Genomic DNA, 16,464 nt, shown 5'->3' on the forward strand with positions numbered 1-16,464 from the left:
CATTCATAGAGATGCCTGGGTGGCTTAGCAGTTAAGTGCCTGCCTTCAGCCCAGGGTATGATCTTAGAGTCCTGGGATCAAGTCCCACATCAGGCTCCCTGCATGGACCCTGCTTCTCTCTCTGCCTATGTCTCTGCCTCTCTCTCTCTGTCTCTTAAGAATAAATAAATAAAATCTTTAAAAAAATAACATTCCACGGTGTCTAGCTTAACTGTAACCCTCCTTTACATCATAAACTTGAGTTGTTTGTGATTACAAACTCCCAAGTATTTTCCCACCTTTAAAAATGGTTTCATTTATCTTTATAGGTTAAAAACTCAAAATGAAAGACACATCATAGGCACCTTATAAAAGGGAATTTATGTTAATTTGGGAGTGACAGAAATTGGAATAGCATTATGGGTTCATCCCAGAGCTACTTGGTGGTCTTGGTTAATTAAATAAAATTATTCAATGCATTGCTTAGGCTAACAATTTATGCCTATGACTTTTTATCAGAACTCTTGCTTTAAAACTGGGTTGCTTTTGCTTGGAGGCCCCTTGTATATCCCTCAATAAGCACATCTCAACTCTTAAAGATTTCTTAAAGGGAGAAAGGGATGGATAAAAACCTAGCCATGAAAATCAGTTAAGATCTAAAAGATAAAATTCAAAATGCTTTACTACTTTACTGAAATATACCTATGATCTCATTAGAGGTGGTTTCCCTAAAGCAAAAATACTTATGTTTTGATCTCTCCATTGTTTAAAGCTAACTGTATAGACTTGTTATCACATTGTCAGTAAGAGTCTGTCTTTGAACCACAGCAAATTGTGCTCCAGAGTCACCCCAGAAATATGTCCAGCTTCCTAGATGTTCAAGTATCCTCTTAGCCTATGGTTTACCTTGGGTGGGCTATATCACCCAAGGTAATAAAAATATATTATTCTCAGTATATAGGTTCACTTCCAGGTCTTTAGTTTTCAAGTATAGAATAAGAGTTTCCATCTACACAAAAAGCATATTTACTCAGACATTTAAAGGTATATTGATAATTGGAGTTTATTTTTCTAAAGAGTAAAAATTCTTTAATAAAATTTTGAGAGAATGAAAATTGAGTTTCTAGAATTGTTTTTTTTTACACAATACACTTCTTATAGACAAAGAGAGAAAAGGGAGGCAGGGCATGGTGAAGAGATAGAAAGAAAATAGCTTTTAGAAAAATAAATTATTGAAAGTGAAGTCCAAAGAGAAGGAAAAAAAAAAGAATAGTAATTTCAACCACAGTTAATCTGAAGCCATGTAATTAAAACTGAGGGCAGTTGATAGATAAGAATAAGACCAGAAGTAATATTTTACAGCAGGATTAGTTCACTTCAAGGGTACTTAGTGCTTATGGAAAGTGTAAAGGGGGTGGAGGAAAGAAGGCTTAAACACTAAATTATCTTACAGCCTTTCAAATTATTTCTGCAGATCCTATTACAGTAAAGTAAGCAGAAAAGGGGCAGCAGAACAAATCATAAGAATTTTTGTATCTATCTGTCCAGTACTCAATAAAGAAAAGTGGCAGACACAGTAAAAGATGCTTTCATGTTCTGTTCATCACCATGCTGTCCTCGGATGCAGATATCATTTGGCACCACTGCAAAACTAAAATTTGGTGCAAATAAAGGCATATTCTCTGATTTCAGATATTTTCCCTTTCATCAATTCAGAATAACTCTGCCTTTTTCTCTTAAATTCCTATGGAAAATGCCATCTAATTCATATTCTTTTACATAATTTATCAAAATCTAGAACTTTTTCTTCTTGTATCAGAGTTAATAGTGTATAACTTTTAAGAGGCAGAACTACTCTTCTGTTCCATTGCTTCCTCTAGCTTCAGAATAATGTGTTAAAATATCTTAGACATCTTCTTTAAATGGCCCTTCTTTTAGTCTTAATCTTTTTTTTTTTTTTTTTTTTTTTTTTTTTTTTTTTTGAGCAGAGCAGAAAATAATAAGTTTACGGAATGGTGGAATTGAATGTTAGCTTCAGTATAAAGTATGCAGAGTGTGTGTGTGTGTGCGTGTGTGCATGTGTTTTTGAAGGAGAGACTCTGAACCATAAACAGAAATCTTCAGATAATGAGTCTGAGTGTCAAAATTAAATAAGAACCCCAAATCCAAATAGCAAGTTGAGTTACTAAGTAAAAGTCCTTTGGTATAATTAAATGGGCAAGGATAGAAATATCTATGTACCACTGTTTCCATTCAGTTCAATAATCTTGCTCCTATCTTTACAAAACTAAAATTTAAAATAATATTTTTGTTAAATGGATCCTTTCCTCTATCCATGGAATGCTCAAAGGAAAGTTTTAAGATTGAATGAAGAGATGAGAAAAATGTCATTGATGCAATCACCATTCTCCATGTGAACCAAGCAACAATGATTTTATTGCCTATACCTCAAAAATAGTTTTTATAGAGCCCTTGAATTACTTAATCACTAAGTGATTCCACTCTCTTATTTGTAATAAGTATTATTCCAAAAACACAGAGTAAGAAAAGTAATTTAAATATTTTATATTAAATAACATGCTATAAGATTAACCTAATTTCTGGAAGATGTCCATGACTTCTTTGGAGAAAACCTACAGTATTATTTCATCAATATTTTTCTTTTTTTATTGTTGACTTATTCCTCATCCCCATTTTAACCTTCCTTTTATCTGGAAGGAGTATAGATACCTATCAAAATTATAACTTTCAGACTTTTACCAGTTCTTTTTCATTGTATTTTAGTTAATCTGTAGTGTCAATACACATTAGGCTGAAGCGTGTTGCATCCAATATGATGGCAGCAGGGAATGTAGGAACCACAGAAGAGTGAAGCATTAGTTGTATTCAATGGTTGGTGATTGCTTCTCTGAAAAAGCAGAAATGTTTTAAGGCCTGCAGATTTCTGGAAGGTATTTGTGAGCTTATTCAATACAATGGTTTCCAGTTTTTGGAATGATCCATGTAAAATCCCTTTGAAAATAACCATGTCAGGCTAAATGTTTATTATATCATGAAAGTTTAATGATAATTTAAATAAAACTAGCCAGTTAAAGCAGTCCCTGTATTTCAAACATGGTAGTTTTCTAAAGAGCTATTCATGTGTCATTCCATGTGCTGTCCCAAAATATTGAACCCTACATCCAGAATATAGAAAACAGACCAAATAGAAGAAACAAGCAATGATGAAATATATAGGCTAATGCAATAAATCAGGTCATTCATGAAATGTATTATGTTGATAGGATAAATTTTAAGCCTTAGATTCCTTCCTGCATCTACTTAATTCATTTGTGTGAAAAGGAGCATTTCTAAAATGAGTTCTGACTACTCAGTCCTAACAGTTTGGTGAATTTGTCAACCTGAAAATTGCTATCAAATATTTCAGCATAAGCTATTTTAAAAATATTTTTGAATGTATAACTGAGGTAACAGAGAAAAAAACAAGAAAGGAAAATTATTTCCCAGTAGCCTAAAATTAAGATGATAAAGAAATTGAGTGTGAGTTAATAGCTGCAGCTGCCTGTAGGAATTTGCTGGTCTCAGTATCCAAGGGTCTGTGGTTTTAACCTACCATGTTGGACTTGGAGCTGTGAAAGGCACACAATTGTAGCTGAAATTCAAAGTCCTCCAAAGACTACGTCCCAAGTAAAAGGGCAGAACTAAAAAAAAAAAAAAAAAAATCTTCCCAATGGGACAGTAAGAACTCAAGAAAACTTGTCTCTCTAGCCCTGGGCTCTGGATTAAGGGGGTGGGGGTTAATAGAGAGACAGAGAAATGAAATATCTAGTTTCCTTTGTGTATCCACGGCCCGAGGCCTGCCCCCATTCCTGTTTGGGGTCAGATTTACCTTGTCTACGTGGTTCAGGAATTCCTAAACTCAGAAACAGACATAAAAACCAACCTGGGCTAAAAAATAATAATAATGATAATAATAATAATCACCGTGGGCTGGAAAGATCCAGACAGCATCTATAAGAAATGAAAGCAACAATTTTGGGGATACATAACTTCATTCAAGGATTCCCACAAATATAACCTCACTTAAAAATGAACTCAGTAGGGATCCCTGGGTGGCGCAGCGGTTTAGTGCCTGCCTTTGGCCCAGGGCGCGATCCTGGAGACCCGGGATCGAATCCCACGTCGGGTTCCCAGTGCATGGAGCCTGCTTCTCCCTCTGCCTGTGTCTCTGCCTCTCTCTCTCTCTCTCTCACTGTGTGCCTATCATAAAATAAAATAAAATAAAAATTAAAAAAAAAATGAACTCAGTAACCCAAATTTAGGACACAAACTAGCAGTGTTGACGCCCAAGAATTCTCAATAATAGCATTCTCAAATAAAGACTATAAAATAACTGTTCTAAACATTTAAAGATACAAAAGAAATGGAAAAGAGAACAGACAGATATCCAGGCAGATTGAAAATAAAAAGAAGAACTTCCAGAAATAAAAAATTTATTGAAGTCAGAAGATGCACTGTCAAATACAAAGATTCTGAAATTTCCAGAGAGACAAAAAATATTTCCAAGTTGAAGAGTGAGATTCCTTACAGATACTTTCTTTACTCAAACCACATGCCATTTCACCAGTGACTTCTGGATCTTAACATGTGACTCTTATAACCTCTGAGAGCTAATTTATTGAGTTCTAGCAAATCCCAAGCCAGTATGCCATGTGTTAATTACACTGAATGGCCTCTTCAAAATAAACCACACAACACTGATGTTGATCCTGTTAGATTAAGACAAATTAAAAATCTAATACATAGTTTTGCTGTCAGGTCCTAAAGTTCAAAGGTCAATATGGTATATTGCAATAAGGCTATAGGTTACCCATGCCCCAATATTTTATCATAATAAACCAAATAGGGATGAAACACCCAGCAGTAGCCCATAAATCTATTAACAGTGAACTGTCAATGTCCTATATACCAGGGTAATTTGTTAATTCAGAGCTAGGTCTCTTTTTTCACTAGACCTTGTAAACTCCTTTCTGAAACATCAATAAACCATCTGCTTTGACTTGTTAATCAAATGACTTTATTCAGTCCAAAGCAATTTTTTCCTAATAAAAACAGAGTATTTATCTCCATGGCTATAAAAGAGGATTGTTTTCAACTGTTCACTTATAGTTAAGAAGCACATTTAGTTTGGATTGATTTCCAATGCTTCGGTCATATCTTGTCAATTTCCATTTCTTACACACAGCATCTCAGTTTAGCCATTTAGGAAAAGAAAAAAACAGTCAAATTCTGAATGTGGTATGGGACCAGTGCACAAAAACTCAAGAATAAGTTTGAGGAAAGAACTCACCCCAAATTACTGTAGATCAACATTTCAATATCCTGATTTCCCTCTGTCTGGAAATTTTCTTGTCATTCTAGATAGAATGTTCATACTAGCCACTGTTTCTCTCAACTGAGGTTTCCAGATATTTGCCTTTTAGTCAGTATAGCTCTGTTCTGAGTCACAGGGCAGATAATGTTTATAATAGAAACTTTTTATCCTCTCTTAGACTTTATTGTGTTATTGTAAAATAAAGTCAGCTTCAGTGAGATGAGATCAGAGATGTGAAGCTCTGCAAAGCTATCCCAGAAAATTGACCCCCTTTTCTCCAACCCACCAAACTGACATAAAATGAGTATTTCTGAGGTATCCGTGGGGATATTCTCAGTGCTTTGTGAATGAGCATCTTCAGGAATCGTCACGCTTCTTGCACCCTCTGTCCTTGGAGCTTACTGCCAGCTGGCAAATGGGAGCACAGCCTATGACCTCTGACCTTGAATCAGCTCCTCTTGGACTGTTAGAAAAATGATGTCTGGGGAGAGGTCTGAGCATTTGAGTTATTACTGGGTTCTGTCCTCTTAAAAAACAAAGAAGAAACTCATAGGTGTCCTTAATAAGCAGAGGCTTCAAATGCAGCACAAATCATGGTGCATTCTGGGAATTTTCTTGGGGCACAGCTTCCTTTCCCATTGCAAGTCCCTGAACAAAGGAAAAAATATGCAGCAAACAAAAAGTATAATTAAAATTCCTAAAGTGTTTATGCAGACTTGTTTTTATTCTTTTTATGCAGACATTATTTGGTGAGCTACCATTTAGATCTTTTTATGTTTGGGGTGGTATCATAGGAGAAGGATTGTCAAACAGTCCTGTTTCTCTCCATGTCCTTTTATCTACTCAATTTTACAAAGACGAGAAAAAAATCTTCTAAGCCCTTAATTCAAATTTTAGCCTCTTTTTGAGCCTAAAAGAGAAAACAGGAGAAACATCTGAGATTTTATGATTATAGCAATGAGTTTGTTTCTAATGTGTTCTAAGGTTTTCCTAACACTTATTGATTTTAACCTTATTCCCATAAGATTTTTCTCTTAATATTTCCATTAAAGTTGGAACCAAATACATTAAAATTAACTGCCCCTCAGGCATGAAGTTCTGCCAAATTAAATATCAATTATTTTTCACTTAGTAATAATGATTTCATTTTTGAACCCCCATCTTCACCCTGGCAGTATGTCTTCACACCTAACTCACACCATAACTAGGAAAGAGTACCAGTCATGAACTCATTAATGTTCTTCACACTGTAGCTCTCCACATTGAAGGTTATTTTCATAAGGACAGGGAGAGCCTATTACTAGAAATCTTGATGAAAGCAGTCCTTCAGATATGGTTGAGTAATAAAATCTTTGCATGAGAGGAACTAATGGACAGATTCCTAGACTTTAATATCGAGAAAGATAAATTGGACTGGAATAAGAATGGGAGTACCAGAATGTAGAAGAAAATTATGTACATAATTTAAAATGTGTGTTAAATTAAGCAACACAGACATATATTTTTAAACATACATTGTCATTATTAAACTCAGTGCTATAAATTCTCAGAAATGGCTAATTTATGGACTTGAGTAATATTTTGGAGGTAGAGAATAGTAGAGCATGATATAATTATATTTAGAATTCAGAATCAAATAAAAGGCCAATTCTTAAAGTTTATGCCAGACAAAATATACTTGGCTTAAATAATTTGATTTGACCATCAATATGGTCCCCAAATCCCTGAGTGGGTAGGTTCTCTTTTAACCTTGTTTATTTGGGGTTTTTTTGGCTTTGTTTTTCCCTAGTAACATACAGTCTGGATTTGGGTTTTGTAAAATATTTTATTGAAAGTTTTACCAAAGTTTTACTAAAAGTCTGTTACAGGACAGGAAAAAGAAAAAAAAACACATTGATTTTAAGAGGCAGACTAAGTCATGACTCAAAATCCAATGATGATTGGATAGCACAATTGAAGGTCACCTTTTTTTTAAAAAAAATTTTTTACTTATTTACTTATGATAGACATAGAGAGAGAGAGAGAGGCAGAGACACAGGAGGAGGGAGAAGCAGGCTCCATGCCAGGAGACCGACGTGGGACTCGATCCCGGGACTCCAGAATCGCGCCCTGGGTCAAAGGCAGGCGCCAAACCACTGAGCCACCCAGGGATCCCCTGAAGGTCACCTTTTTATCAGAGATGAAGAATCTAAGAGGGTGAATAACATGCTGGGAGACACTGTGGTTAGACTAGGTTAAAAGATCAAAGACTGTGCAGAATATTTGTGAAGTTGACTAAGGAATAGGTAGAAACAAATAATAGGGAAATAAAAAATTGATTAAAATGTTCCTACTTGGTAAAGCAATAATCATATAAAAGCTAGTATATAGTTGAAAGGAATACAATTATATATTTCTGTTCCTTTTGGTAGGACTACCCAAGAAGATTGTGTTGCATTTTGAAGATATTAATAAAAGGAAATTAATAAGACTATATTTTTAGACATTAAAGTCAAGTTCATTTTTTTTTAAAGTCAAGTTTAATAGAAGTTAATATGTGTGGCTTGACTAAAAAAAACTAGATTTGAGTTTTGTAAAATGAGAAGGGGCTATAAACATTTGAAGTTTCATGGATGAATATAAGCTATCTAACATGCCAGTAGGGGTTATGTATGTGAGAAAATAAAATATTTCCCATTTCTTTTCTTTTTTTTTTTAAGATTTTATTTATTTATTCATGAGAGACACGGAGAGAGGCAGAGACACAGGCAGAGAGAGAAACAGGCTCCATACAGGGAATCCGATGCAAGACTTGATCCCAGGACTCTGGGATCAGGCCCTGAGCCGAAGACAGGCATTCAACCACTGAGCCACCCAGTCGTCCCTAACACATCTTGATCTTATTAATAAGATGAGTTTTTTTTTGATTTGGTTCTTTACATTTCATATCTTATATAGATCTCCTAATAATGTTTTATTTATTTATTTATTTATTTATTTATTTATTTATTTATTTATTGTTTTTTATTATTTTTATTTTTTTAATTTTTATTTATTTATGATAGTCACAGAGAGAGAGAGAGAGGCAGAGACACAGGCAGAGGGAGAAGCAGGCTCCATGCACCGGGAGCCCGACGTGGGATTCGATCCCGGGTCTCCAGGATCGTGCCCTGGGCCAAAGGCAGGCGCCAAACCGCTGCGCCACCCAGGGATCCCTATTTATTATTTTTTAAAAGATTTTATTTATTCATCATAGACATAGAGAGAGAGAGGCAGACACACAGGCAGAGGGAGAAGCAGGCTCCATGCTGGGAGCCCAACATGGGACTAGATCCCAGGTCTCCAGGATTGTGGCCTGGGCCAAAGGCAGGCGCTAAACTGCTGAGCCACCCAGGGATCCCCTAATAATGTTTTAAAGTAACAGTGTACATGGGGTGCCTGGTTGGCTTAGAAGAGTATGTGACTTTTGATCTCAAAGTTGTGAGTGTGAGCCCCATATTGGGTATAGAGATTACTTAAAAATAACTAAACTAAAAAAAGGAAAATAACAGTTATATATGTGTATATATATATATTTAAGATTTTTATTTATTTATTCATGAGAGACACAGAGAGACAGCGGCAGAGACACAGGCAGAGGGAGAAGCAGGCTCCCTGCAAGGGACTCCAGGATCAGGTCCAGGGCTGAAGGCGGCGCTAAACCCCTGAGCCACCCGGGCTGCCCAACATTATATTTAAATACAAGATCATGAAGTTAATGTATGTTTTGAAATTTTATCATTTATTTGAGAGTAAGCATGAGCTGGGGAGCAGGGGAAAGGCAGAGGGAGAAGCAGATTCCCTGCTGAGCAAGGAGTCTGACTGGGGGCTCAGTCTCAGAACCTATGAGATCATGACCTGAGTAGAAGGCAGCCACCTAACTGACTGAGCCACCCAGGTACCCCTACCTAATTACATTTTAAAATGCAAGTATACTAGGATTTTTTGTTTAGAAGACAAGTATTCCCATTAACTTTTCTGTAAAGTAGTAACTTTATGACTGAGTGGTCAATTATCATTAAATAAAAAAGAGTATCTCTCCACTTATTTATTTATTTTTAATTTATTTTAGAGAAAGCATGAGCAAGAAGAGGCGCAGAGGAAGGAGAGAAGCAGATACTCTGCTGAGTGCAGAGCCCAGTGCAGGGCTTGATCTGACGACCCTGAAATCAGGACCTGAGCCAAAATCAAAAGTCTAACACTTTTTTTTTCACTGAGCCCCTCCAGTTACTTAATTTTTTAAAAAAGATTTTATTTATTTGTTCATGAGAGACACAGAGAGAGAGGCAGAGACATAGGCAGAGGGAGAAGCAGGCTCCATGCAGGGAGCCTGACATGGGACTCGATCCCAGGTCTCCAGAATCAGGCCCTGGGCCAAAGGTGGAGCTAAACTGCTGAGCCACCTGGGCTGCCCCAGTTGCTTATTTTTATATACAGATGGGTACTCGGTGAACCAGGATGCTGGTTAAAAATGCAGTTCTGACTCAGCTAGATTGGAGAGAGAATTTAGGAATTGCATTTAAACATTTTTTTAAAAAGATTTTATTTGAGTAAGAGAGAAAGCATGAGGTGGAGGGCAGAGAGAGAAGGAGAAGCAGATGCCCAGCTGAGCAGGGAGCCCCACTCAGGCTGAATTCTAGGACCTGAGCTGAAGGCAGATGGTAGACACTTAACTGAGCCACCCAGGCACCCTAGATAATTCTTATATAAATGATCTGCAGGCCAGTTTATGGAAGTTTACTTTGACAAATAAATATCCTTTTAAAAAGTAAGTGAGTATGGAGTTTAGCTTCTAGTAATAATGTTAAACTAAGCAATTTGAACCATCTCTCCTACAGAGAGCAATTAGGAAAGTGGTTTTTTTGAAATAGAAACAAAAATCTGTTTGAGGCCTTGTAACTAACAGTATAGTGAGAACCTATGAGACCAACTAGGAGGACATTCAAGAGAGATGAGTCTAGCATTTAGAGGTGTTTTTCCCTTAGAGGTTTCTGCCATTTCTTGTAGATCTGAGTATCTGCCATTTCCAATAAAGATGGCTAAAAGCCTGCGATACTCACAATCATGAAGTCTGTGGGAAAAACTAGAGTTCAAGGCCCCCAAAGAGGGGGATAATACCTGATAAAATCTCAGAGGAAGGATGAACCTGAAATAGACCAGCCTAGCCAGAGACTGAAAACCAATTTTATTTATTTTTAAAGAGATTTTATTTATTTATTTGACACACAGGGCACAAGCAGGGGAGCAGCAAAGGGAGAGGGAGGAGCAGACTCTCTGCTGAGCAGGGAGCCTGATATCCCAGGATCCTGGGATCATGACCTGAGCCCAAAGCAGATGCTTAACTGACTGAGTCACTGAGATGCCCCTGAAAACCAATTTTAAATAATTTCAAATCTTGATCTGGTTTAGGTAATACAGAATTACTACTGGAGTTATCCACTCCCAGAAATTTCTATAGAGGAACACTTACTGGTGTTCAGTCAAAATAGAAAATAGGCACAAAAGATAAAACTGCATGATAAAAAAACAAGAGAAACAACACCCAATACAAAGAGACTTATACAGGTGATTTAGATGATGGGGGTTTTAGACGCAGATTTCACAATAAGAATAATATATGAGGACACTATATATTCTGATTTTAATTCCTATTGGATATGTGATTTTCAGATATTTTCTCCTGTGGGTTATAGTTTTATTCTATTGATAGTGTCCTTTGATGCATGTTTTTAATTTTCATTAAGTCTAGTTTTGCTTTTATTGCCTGTGCCTTAAGCATCATTCCAAGAAATCTTTACCAAACCCAGTTTTGTAACATTTTTGTCCTATGTTTCCTCTAAGAGTTTTATAATTTTAGTTCTTATGTTTCTTTGATCCATTTTGGGTTAAGTTTTAAATGTGGCTTAAACAACAGAAATCAATTTAGCACAGTTCTAGAGGGTAGAAGTCCAGTATCCGGGTGTTAACATAGTTGGATTCTGGTAGGAGCTCTCTTTTTGACTTGCAAAGGGCTGCTTTTTGCTGTGTTATCACATGGCAGAGAGAGAGAGAGACCTTTAGTGTCTCTTCCTTTCTTGTAAGGGCCCTAGGTCTACAGATCAGGGATCCATTTTTGTCACTTCATTTAACCTTAATCACTCTTTAAAGGCCTTATCTCCAGCACAGTCACATGGGTAATTAGGGTTTTAAAATATGAATTGTGGAGTGCAGGGAGGGGGGGAACACAATTCAGTCCATAGCAACCATGTATACAAGGGTTTATATCTGGGCTCTTTATTCCATTTGTTTATCTGTTTTTATGCCTGCACCATACTGTTTTGATTACTATAGCTTTGGTAAGTTTTGAAATCATAAGTGTGAGTCCTCTAACTTCATTTTCAGGATTGTTTTTGGCTATTAGGGGTCCCATGAGATTTCATACAGATTTTAGGATGGATTTTTCTATTTCTGCAGAAAGCATCATGGGAATTTCAGTGGGGATTTAATCAGATTTGTAGATCACCGTGGTTAGCACTGACATCATAACAGTATTAAATAGTATCCACAATAGCCTATTCTTCTACTTAAGTAATTTTTAATTTCCTTCACCAATGTTTTGTAGTTTTCACTGTACAAATCTTTTACCTATTTGGTTGAAATTTCTAAGTATCTTATTCTTTTGGATGGGATTGTCAATGGAATTATCTTAATTTCCTTTTCAGGTTGCTTGTTGTTAATGTATACAAATGCAGTTGTTCGAGTGTTGATCTTGTATCACGCTATTTTGCTCAGTTTGCTTATTCTAAAAAGTTTTTGTCCAATTTTTTAGGGCTTTCTACATATAAGATCTTATCATCTGCAAATAGAGATAAATTTACTTCTTTCCAAGTTGGATGCCTTGCTTAATTGCTCTGCCTAGAACTTAGAGTACTATGCTGAATGGAAGTTGCAAAAATAGACATCCTTGTCTCATTCCAAACAAGCCTTTGACCTTTGAGGATAATATTAGCTGTGTGTTTTTCATATGTGGCTTTTATTATGTTGAGGTGTTTTCCTTCCATTCCTAGTTTATTGAGTGTTTTTATCATGAAAAGGTATTGAATTGTGTCAAATGCTCTTTCTACATCAGTTGAGATAGTCATGTAATTTTTTTCCTTCATTCTGTTAATGTGATGTATTCTGTTAATGTTTTTCTTTGGGAAATACTATTCTGATTCTTTGTATGCCTTTTGATTTTTTATGTAAAAACTAGACAAAAACTGAATCATATAATGTAGCAGCTCAAAAGCATATTTTCCCTCTTTGCCACCATATGCTCTTTTTGTTGTTGTCATTGTTGTTTTTTATTGTTCTTGTAGCCTGATTCTGTGCTGAGGATCTGCCTGAGATGTAAACTTAAGGTCTTTCTAGATCTATTCTATGCTTTCTCCTTTCTTTGGGCCTTTGCCATGACATTCTAAATCCCCTATATATGCAGTTGCTTTCCAATATCCTACTTCTTAAATATCTGGCTTCCAAAAGAAGAAAAACATAAACATTAATGAGGCAGGAGGATAAAATGTGTGTGAAGCCTTTAAATCTCCTGGAAGTCACTTTGGATGGAGGTGGATGAACTTAAAGTAACAGCTGCCTGGCTCTGTATCTCTCCTTCCACTGTCAGGAGAAGCAATCAGCAGTCAGAGCCCAGATCCCCAAATATTTAAAGGAAAAGGTCTGGTTTCCCACTTGATTCTCACAGGCTGCATACAAACTGCTTCAGGATCGTGTACACAGTTGCTTGCCATGAGGCTAGGGAGTGGGGGGTGAAGAGCTGATGCTGTATTAAGAGCTCCCAGAGATTATCACTGTTTACTGTCCAAGACTTCCCTGGAAACCTAGCTATAAGCCTTCAGATAGACTCCAGAGTTCCAAAATAGTTACATCAGACAGATTCCATTGGTGCAATAGTTGTCTAGGTGAGGAGACAGATTTCTGATGAGTTAATGTTTCCTACTCTACCATCTTCCTAGAATCCTCTGCCCCAGAAGTCCTTTTTCTTTTTTTTTTTTTTTTTTTTTTTTTGGCTTCACAAAAAGATTGAGAGGAAGGTACAGAGTTCTCCTATACCCATTGTCTGCATATCTCCTAATCTCCTCCATTGTCAAAATCCCTCCCCCCACCAAAATGGTACATTTGTTATAGTTGATGAACCTGCCCTGACACATTATCACCTAAAGTCTATAATTTACATTAGATTTCACTCTTGATGTACATTTTGGGAGTTTGGACAAGTGTATAATATTTATCCACCATTATAGTATCATATGAGGTATTTTCACTGCCCTAACAGTCCTCTGTGCTCCACATATTCATCCCTTCCTTCTCCCAACCCCTGGCTACCTCTGATATTATTGCTGTCTCCATAATTTTGCCTTTTCTAGTATATCATATAGTTAGAATCATGCGTCATGTATGAAGCCTTTGCAGATTGCCTTTTTTTACTTGGTGATATGAATTTAAGGCTCTTCCTTAAATGTCTTTTCTTGACTTGATAGCTCATTTCTTTTTAGTGCTGAATAATATTCCATTATGTTGAAGTACCAAAGTACTCACTTACTGAAGGGCATCTTGGTTGTTTCCAGGTTTTAGCAGTTATTAATACAGCTGCTATAAATATCCATGTTACAGATTTTTGTGTGGACATGGGTTTGTAAGTCCTTTCAGTAAATACCAGTGTGTTTGATTACTGGGTCATATGGTAAGAGTATGTTTAGTTTTGTAGGAACCTGCTAACCCGTCTTCCAAAGTAGCTGTCCCATTTTGTATTCCCACCAGTAATGACTGAGAATTCTTGTTACTCTACCTCCTAACCAGCATTTGATGTTGCCACTGATTTGGATTTTTTCCATTCTAAAAGGTGTGTAATGGTATCCAGAAGTCTTTTTTGCCTCAAAATATCACAATTTCTTTTGTTCCAAGTGGGCAGTGCTTCTACTGATTCATCTCTCTTAAAAAACGGGGATTTCATATTTGATTCTAATCAACTCTGTATGCCAAAACCAAACCCCTGATTCTATTTGAGACTTGCCCTTCTCTCTACACTTAAATTACAGATACTTGGGGGATGTCACACTTTTGTGGGACTATGCCTTTTGTATTTCTAGAAATTAACTTGTTTACCTTTGTTGTTGATATGCAAGGTACCATCTTAATTCTTCCAGAGCTCTTAAGAAAATGTTCAATAGCCATTATCCTTGATCTGGTCTTTACCCAATGCCCTAGGTTTAGTCTTTTCCCTCAAGCTGTTTCTTAATGGCTAGGGCTTTTATTAGATGAGAATGTTTTATTTTCCAATCTGAAATGTCTGGGCAATTTATAATCTCTTTAATTTTGCCTGCAAATGGATCATGCCTTTTCTCAAGTCATCTCTTTCTTGTAGAATCTTACCAAATGAAATAGTTTGTGCATTTAACATTTTTCCTCAAAATCTCCTCCCCCAGTTCTGTAAGTTTATTAAATTATTTTCTGCTAGATTATCCCATGCAACATTTTTGCCAACTGTTTGCCATTATATGAATCATAATTTTTCTGATTTCTTTTTCCCTGCCATTTTTCCAGCTTCCTATTAGAGTCTCCTCAATACCTGCTTCCTGGTTCTAAACTATTATGTATTTTAGTTTTTTGCTATTGGAGCACCCTGCTTACAGCTTACTTCTTCTATAGCTGTTCACTTTTGCTATAGTAATGTCTCTAATTCAGTAGCTTAAAACAAAATAATTTATTCTTTTTTATACATCTTAGAATGAGCTGGTCTAGACTCCAAACCGGAATTTAGGTCTAAGTCTACTCTATTTCCCACCTATGTAGTTAGGGCACATTCTTACAGTAATGTCAGATGCGTGGGCAAGTTCAGTTGAACAAACACATTTCAAGATTCTGTATGCACTATAGCTACTAACATCTCAAGGCTAAAATAAGTAATGTGACTTAATCCAAAGTCAAAGCTCAGAAAGGTATTCTATCTCTAGAAGAAGGAACAGTAGTCACATGGCAAAGGACACAAAATGAAGGGGTGAAGAACTATGGTCAATAATACAATGTACCAAATCATTTAAACACTAACCAAAACAAGTATGAGAAAGCTATGCTCAAAGTTGTCATTAAAAAAATTAGAGATAGGGATCCCTGGGTGGCGCAGCGGTTTGGCGCCTGCCTTTGGCCCAGGGCGCGATCCTGGAGACCCGGGATCGAATCCCACGTCGGGCTCCCGGTGCATGGAGCCTGCTTCTCCCTCTGCCTGTGTCTCTGCCTCATTCTCTCTCTCTCTCTGTGACTATCACAAATAAATAAAAATTAAAAAAAATTAGAGATAAACAGTGATGTTTCTTGACAAAATACTTAATTTACCTGTAAGCAAAAATAATTCTGAATATATATGTACCTAATAACTAGCCTCAAAATATAGAAAACAAAAATTTACAATTCAAAAAGAAGAAATATGGGGCACCTGGGTGGCTCAGCAGTTGAGCGTCTGCCTTTGGCTCAGGGTGTGATCCCAGAGTCACAGGATCAAGTGCCACATTGGGCTCTGTGCATGGAGCCTGCTTCTCTCTCTACCTGTGTCTTTGCCTCTCTCTCTGTGTCTCTCATGAATAAATAAATAAAATCTTAAAAAAAGGAGAAATATGAAAATTAATGATCACAGATTTTAACTTACCATTCTCAATGACTTTTACAACAAGCAGACAGAAATTAATAGAAGGAAAATTTTAACCCAATTAACAAGCTTGATTTACTTATCTTGTATGTAAAACTTCAAAATGAATATTAAAACTACTTAATGCCCTTTATTATTGAGTACATACAGAACATTTTAAATATTTGACTATAGTTCATCCATAAAGAAATTATCAAATTTCAAAGGATTGAAATCATATTTTCTCAGATCATCATGAAATTAGATTACAAAAGAATAACATAAAGATAATTAGAAAAGCCCTATATATTTGTAAATTTAAAGATAGAACATTAAATATCTCATGCCTCAAGGGAAAAAAAAGAAAAATAGAAAATATTTTTAAATACTGATGAAAATACTATATATTAAAACTTGTAGGTGTATAGCTAAAACAAGC

At 36.2% G+C, this 16,464-nt stretch overlaps 1 long non-coding RNA gene across 1 annotated transcript; it reads right to left on the reverse strand.

The window, feature by feature from the left end:
* Positions 1-4,455: 4,455 nt before the first annotated feature.
* On the reverse strand, positions 4,456-15,760 carry LOC144310131 (uncharacterized). Its single transcript, XR_013375829.1, has 2 exons — positions 15,453-15,760; positions 4,456-6,263 (listed from the first exon to the last, which is right to left on the reverse strand). It is a non-coding gene; the product is annotated as an uncharacterized LOC144310131 (long non-coding RNA).
* Between the last annotated feature and the right edge of the window lie 704 nt (positions 15,761-16,464).

The sequence above is a fragment of the Canis aureus genome, unplaced genomic scaffold (assembly GCF_053574225.1).
Source record: "Canis aureus isolate CA01 unplaced genomic scaffold, VMU_Caureus_v.1.0 ptg000453l_RagTag, whole genome shotgun sequence".
Classification (NCBI taxonomy): Eukaryota; Metazoa; Chordata; class Mammalia; order Carnivora; family Canidae; genus Canis; species Canis aureus.